This window comes from Arachis duranensis, chromosome 1 (assembly GCF_000817695.3).
Source record: "Arachis duranensis cultivar V14167 chromosome 1, aradu.V14167.gnm2.J7QH, whole genome shotgun sequence".
Lineage (NCBI taxonomy): Eukaryota > Viridiplantae > Streptophyta > Magnoliopsida > Fabales > Fabaceae > Arachis > Arachis duranensis.
Genome location: NC_029772.3, coordinates 103,022,131 through 103,029,980, shown reverse-complemented (window position 1 = coordinate 103,029,980; position 7,850 = coordinate 103,022,131).

Below are 7,850 nucleotides of genomic sequence, written 5' to 3'. Positions count from 1 at the left end.
CCAATGTCAATCGGCATTGGTTAATGCTCTGATCGAGAGATGGCGGCCCGAGACGCATACTTTCCATTTTTCAATTGGCGAGTGTTCCGTGACGTTGGAGGATGTGGCGGTAATTTTTGGGCTTCCGACAAATGGTCTTCCAGTTACAGGACCGACTATGAGTAGTTATGAGGCGTTAGAGGTCGAATGCCTCCATCATTTTGGTGTTGCACCCAGGAAGACAGAATGTAGAGGAAGTTTTGTAAAGTTGACTTGGTTTCGGAGACTAAAAGAACATATAGTCTTAGATAATGATATTCAGATTCAGAGGTATGTAAAGTGTCACATAATGTTATTATTTGGGACCATTATGTTTGGGGACAAGTCTGCGGCAGGAGTGCACTGAAAATTTCTGCCATTGCTCCGTAACTTTGGCGGGATTAGAGAATTTAGTTGGGGTTCGGCATGTTTGGCGCACTTGTATAGAGCATTGTGTAGGGCTACTCGTGTCAACTGCAAGGAGATTGATGGACCGCTGACCCTTCTGCTTACCTAGGCTTGGATTCGTTTACCATTTCTCTCGCCTATACCAGGCAATCCTCGAGTCTTTCCGCTTGCTAATAGGTAAGTTCAAACATCATCTGCTTTGAATAAGTGCATCACCTTTTAATTGAGAGTTTTATCATAAGTTGTTTATGATGGGTTGTTTGATGTCAGATGGCGTAATTGGGACCGAGATGAACGGGCTTATAGATATCATTCTCTGGCGCACTATAGGAGGGTATTGGACGATCTGCAGGAAGGACAAGTATGTGATATTCAATTGTCTTTATATTTTTCATTAGAAGTATTATTATCTGGTGTGTAATACTCTATTATCTTCAATGTGTTCAGTTTGTTTGGGAGGCTTATGCAGTTGACCGCATTGTGGCGGGTCTGATTCCGGCTGACATCCTCCACCAATCGGTTATTTGGAGTGCAACCGTGCCGCTGATCTCTTTTGAATGCATTGAGTGGCATGCGTCTGATAGGTTGAGGAGACAGTTTGGTTTGAGTCAGGGTGTGCCTCAGCAAGAGCGGAACCTAGGACATGCACATGGCGAGGTGTTGACTGGACCTAAGAATGAAGATTGGTCCGCTGTGCATTCATTATGGGTCATGCAATGGACGAATCGGTATAGTCACATTCTTTCTGATCCACTGGTTCCATTACATAGTCCCTTGGATATTTACATGCAATGGTATCGGGGGGCATATGGTGCCCACTTGCAACTAACAGATCTCGCATTTCAAGAGAATCTAGAGGGCCACCCAGCAGATCATCAGGAGAACCAACCGCCGCCTCCATCACCGCCCCCACCACCACCCCCGGTTTCTCAGGCAGAAACACAAGAGGCACCTCAGACATATATTCCTCAGACTCAGCCCGCGGATTACTTTACTCCATCAGTTCCATTACATCAACAGTATTGGGGTGTTCCACATTTTGACTCAGGAGAACAAGCCTCATTTAGCCAGTTACTTGGATTCATCGCTCCGCAGGATCCGAGTGGTCTTGCTTCAGGTAGGATGTCGTTAGACTCGAGAGCTCGACACCACACATCCTCATCACATTCTGGTGGTCGACATTCTATTGATTCGAGTCGGAGTGAAGTTGCCATGGGAGGTATCATACAGAGCGGGAACCCACGACGTATTCCGATGAGTCTCATTCATGAGAGTAATAAGGCAGCTGCTGATGAGGCTGATGACTACCTAGTAGATCGTCTAGATGATGAAGATGATGATGATGACGATGATGACGCTGAAGATGAGGATGAGGATGAGGATGAGGATGAGGAAGGTAATGCGGATGATACAAATGGTGACGATGACTCCGACGGCAACGATCCAGCGCCTAGTGCAGGTATGATTATTTGAGATATACATTTTATTAGAGCTATATTTAATTGAGAAATACATTATATTAGAGCTTGTTCTATTTCAATAGGTACGGCCACAAGTCAAAAAGGAAAAGGATATGACCTTAGGACTGATCCTCCACGCCGAAGCGCTAATAGATATTCTCCATCTACTATTAAAAGGGTTGCAAAGAAGTGCAAAAAGTTCTGTGACAAAATGAAGTGGGGAAGGAGAAAGTAGCCCTTTATTCACGTTGACTATGAATAATTCGAGTAAATGTGATGTACTATTTTCATTGGAGTTTATGTGATGTACTATTTTCATTTTAGGGTATGTATTATTTTAATTCGCACGTACTATGTTAGTTGGATTTTATGTGAGGTACTATTTTATTTGCGTCTCGTTCTTTTAGGTCATGTATTATTTTAATTCGCACGTACTATTTTATTCGGAGTTTATGTGATGTAATATTTTATGTGATGTACTATTTTATGTGATGTAAAACAGGTTCAGAAATTCATATAACAAGTTCATGAGCTAGGTTCAAATAACACAAGGTCATATAATAGGTTCAAATAGTCATGCAACAAGATCATACATACATAACACAAGATCATATAATAGGTGCAAACAGTCATGCAACAAAATCATAAATTAATATAGCAAGTTCATGTGGCTGGATCTGCACTTGCACCACCACGTTGACGACATCTGCTACGGCTGTGGCCCTCGACCCCACATTGCTTGCAGCGCCTCGGCGCACACAGCATCCGAGTGTCCATCTCGTTTAAGAAGCGGGTCATCTTTGGCCGACCTTTGGCAACACGTCTAAGAAACGGATTGCCTACAAAACGAGGTCCATTATAAACGGGCCACGTTGTCGGATTTCCTAGTGGCCTAAACCTAGCTCTGTAAACTCTTCGAATTTGGTCCATCTTGTATACTTCATGAACATACACCTGCCAATCAAGTCGCTGATTTGCACAACAAGCAAATACATGTCGACACGGAATGCGATCCACTTGGAATTCGCCACAGTCACAAACTCTTCGACGTAGGTCGACTGCGTACTCCACTCCACTAGGCATCTCACGTACCTCAAATACCTCATTCTGTCTATCAAAGCAACTAACCTGGATGTTTCCCGATGCCCACTGATTTGCATGCAATTTAGTCGTCACAACCTCAGAGAACACATGTCCAGCATTAATACGTGCCTCAGCCTCGGCCCTTTTTCGTGTGAATAACTCATTAAGCCTGTAAAACGTTGCCTTAACAAGTGCAGTGACTGGGAGATTGCGCGCTCCTTTCAAAACCGAGTTGATGCACTCTACCAGATTGGTTGTCATATGACCCCATCGGTATCCACCATCAAATGCCAAGGCATACTGCTCGCGCGGTATCCTGTCTAGCCAGCTACTGTAGGCCTCACCGCGTTCGCGCAGTCGCCGATAACGTATCTCGTACTCGCGGACCGTCCTCGAATATCCTGTGTTTCACAAAAGGCATCATCATAAAATCATGCATTATAACATAATATTAGACAATAATTGATCTGTTTTATTCATATTTACCTATGTTGACGATAAGCTTTTGCAGGTATGGAGCCTTGAACTTTCTCAGGAAGTTCGACTCTATATGCCTGATACAAAACATGTGGAAAGCCCTAGGAGGAGACCAGGCTCCGTTACTCCGAACAATAGCTGAGTTGATGGATTCATGTCTGTCGGATATAAGGCCCACACCGTCACGCATCACCACATGCTGTCGCAAGTTACTGAGAAAAAAGTGCCACGCGTCTGAAGTCTCCCCCTCCACTATCGCGAATGCAATGGGCACAATATTGTTGTTGCCGTCCTGAGAAACTGCCACTAACAGACAACCTTTATATTTTCCATACAAATGAGTTCCGTCTACCTGCACTATTGGCTTGCAATGTCGGAATGCTCTGATACAAGGGTAATAACTCCAGAAGACTCGATGTAAGACACGGATGTCAGGAACCAAGTCATCACCCTGGTACGCAGGCATTATTTCAAAGTGAACGACCGCTGATGGCTCTTTGTGACACATGGCCTCAAACCATATGGGCAAAGCTTCATACGAAGCTTCCCACTCGCCGAAAATTGACTCCACTGCCTTCTGCTTTGCTAACCAGGCTTTCCGATAACTTACAGTGTAATTAAACTTCGACTGGACCTCCGCAATGACTGATTTTACTTTTATAGATGGGTCAACTTCTACCAACGGCTTAATGGCTTCTGCAATTGTGTCGGAACCCAATTTGGAATGATCTTGAGAAATGCATGCTCGAGTACACGTGTGACTACCGTTGTACCTCCTTACCTCCCAGCAGTACTTTCGGGACATTTTACTCACCCTGATCAGCCAGTCACAACCGGAACCGTACTGTGTACATTTAGCATAGAATGTTGTTGGCTCCGACTCGTACACCCGATAATCCACGCCTCGACGGATTGTATAATCTTTCATCGCCTTAATCACTGCCTCCCTAGAACTGAATTTCATCCCCACCATAAATTCACCATCCGCTGCAACAGGAAGCTCTGCTACATTCACACCAAAAATTATGTACTCTAATTAATAAATACATAAGTAATTAAATACATAAGAAATAAAAAATCAACCAAAAAACTAAACGCTAATTACCGTAGTTATCATAACCGAACCGGTCATAATTAAATCAAATTATTAAATTATAAGAATAAAATTAAGCTGAACAAAAAAAATAAATAATAACACAATCAATATCAATATACCAATGTCGGAATCGGTTTTGTTCGAACCGGTCCGGTTTGGTTCAAATCGGTCCGGTTTTTTACTAACCGGTCCGGCATGGTTCGAACCGGTCTGGCTTTGTTTGAACCGATCCGACCCGAACCTAGCCTGTTCGTCATGCTAACTGATAAATCTGTCATATTATTCTATCATACATTGTATCAAAACTGCATACCTGCATTCATATACTCAGGAAATTTCGGTGTATGCATGGCCTCCAAGTCCAGTGAGCGCATGAAAGTAGGCTCCACAAACGAATGCTGGTTTACTAGTGCATTTGCCACATCGGCCACATCTGCCTGCATAGTGTCCTCGGCCAGATCTCCATCTCCACCCAGATCAAGGCATTCATAATTACTTTCGAACTCCTCCTCACTATCACTATTATAATTTTCCATCTCAATATTCCGGTCAGTTTCCGACTGCTCAAACTCAATATACAGCTCGATGAATGATATCTGTGAGCGAGTTTCCATGTACACTGAAAACATATCTTGCATGCTCGCTTCATCGGTTACATATTTGATTTGAAACTGAACGAACCCACCAAATACAGATACTGGGTTCCTGTACAAAATGCACGATATTCTCCTACATATTTGAGAATCCATCTTCTCACAAATTACACCTTTAAATTCTTCAAATGACAATGTAAATGGAATAATAATATCCAATGAATTTTCACACACAAATTTTACACCTTCAGCTGTTTGTAATAAAATCTGCCCATGATAATAAATCTTTAACAATACTCTATCATCCATTATGATGTACTCACAGAAAATACTCTCAAACAACAAATAGGATCTTCAAACAATAAACATGAAAGCTGCTGCCGAAACAATGAACAAGAAGAAGAAAGAACTAAAGAGGTTTCAGAAGAGAAATTTCAAAGCCTAACAAAAAATGGAGACTTCGGGTAATGGAGAGGTATATATAAAACCATAAATCGGACGGTCCGACCGCATGCCAACAGTAAACTTTTACTACGCCCTGAAATCGGACCGTCCGATTTCATCACTTTCAAATTCAGAATTTCTAGCATACAGCAAATTGGACCATCCGATTTGCGTTAACCTAAACAAAAATATCTCAACACCATGTAATCGGACGGTCCGATTACTATGCTCGAAATTTTCCCTCACCCACAAATCGGACCGTCCGATTTGTGCACCCCCTACTCTAACAAAGAAATCGGACGGTCCGATTACTAGCTCCTGCTCAGCTAACTGATGCCGTCACATTTTTGTATTATCTCTTCAAACCATCATAACGTTGAATAACACACCTTATCTTCAAGGATGTTTTTGTCAGTTTTATAATTAACTTTTAATGTTTTATATATATATACACACACAACATCCAACAGCACTAGTCGTTTTGGTTGGTTTGCACTAAAGTCCGTCCTCGACCAATAAGGAAAATAGAGTACTCTTACATGGTCACTTCTTAAAAATGGACAAGAGTCAAGTTGTGTATTCATCTAAATACAGTTTTGAAAATTGAATAAAATAAAATAAAATTTTAGCATGTATAGTGCTTTGATTAACTAAAGTTTATTATTAAAACACGTGTAATAATCGTAGGTAGTTAAGAAGAAGAAGGAGAAGTCACAGCAGGGTGCTGCCAACTAGAAAAGCGGTTGGAAATTTTAATTTAGAAGAATGTGATGTTGTAAGGGAGCTTGGTGATCTGAACTAGACCTAGTACAATGTATTCCTCGGAGTGCAATAGAAGGTGTTACATGGTTGCTGCAAAGGATGATGATGAGATGAGTAATCTGCGGTTCATAACAATTACTAACATATTTCTGACTTGTCCACTCGCAACTTGACACGTCTCATCTCACTATCTGATTGTGGTTTCACTCCAACAACCCCTGGTCTTAGATTGTTCCTGTTCCCCCAAATTCAAATTTTATATAATTATTTCGAAAGGCAATGAAATTTTTTATAAAAAAATATACTTTTTAACTTTTGATTTTTATTTTTATGATTGATTAGTTTTTTTGTCAATATTTTCTATCTGTATACTGTATTAATTGAATAAGTCTACATGACATGTTATACTATTAATTTATCTATTAAAAACTAATTAAGATTAATAAATTATTTTTTGTTAGGAGTTCCATTATCTTTTAAGAATAATTTTGATTAATTTTTATTTTTATTTTTTTTATTTTTTTAAATATATTAGCTAAACTTACTATGTAAAACTAAGAAATGTTAATAAATTTTAAATTATTTTTATTTATACAAATTAACTAAAAAATATATTAGTGATTAACGTGTCATATAAGTATATTTTGAAGAGAAATTATTGACAAATGAGCTAATCAATCTCATGAAGTTAAATATCAAGAATCGAAAAGAATTTTTTTTTGGGGCCTCGTAGTCCTTCGAATAAATTATCAGAGACCCGATTAGGTATTCACTCTTAATTATATCCGTTAATTTAGATAACTACTTAAAAAGACATACAATATAAAAGGTCACTATTTTTGTTAAGGCAATGTTATGTAATTGTATTTTTTTTTATTCATAGTATTTTTTAATTTGACAAATCAAGGACTAATTCATCGCAAATCTAAATTCTATATAAATGTATACTTGTAAAATTGCTTTATATTAAGAGTATATCAAAATTAAATTTATTATAAATTAAGAAAAAGAAATTAAATTATGCACTTAGAAAAATTTATCTAACAATAATACGCCATGTTTATGTCTTTTATTTCGAGGGTAATCGTAAAATATAATTAGCAAACCAATATAGGTAATAAAATTTGGAGAACTATAATGTTATCCCAATACTTCAGTTAAAAAAATCGGATTTTTTTTTTAAAAAAAAAGGTAGATATACTCCTATTTTGTCTAATTCTAAGATTCTTTTTTTTTTTTCATGTACAGCGAATGCACTTTTTTCTGATATTTTTTCCTTTTCATAGTTACCTAGCACAATAGGTTTTTTAAATTGAGTTCCTGGTGACATATCATTTTTTTTTAGAAAGAAACTATTATAACTGTTGATCTCTTTCTTTCTTAAGAAAGAATAAACTCAAGCTAATGGGGTTAATAAATTGGAACGTGCGTAAGCATATCTTTTTTAGACAAATCAATTAGGTATCTGATTCATCAGATGAGTAAATGTTTTGGCTTAAGTGCTTTTAG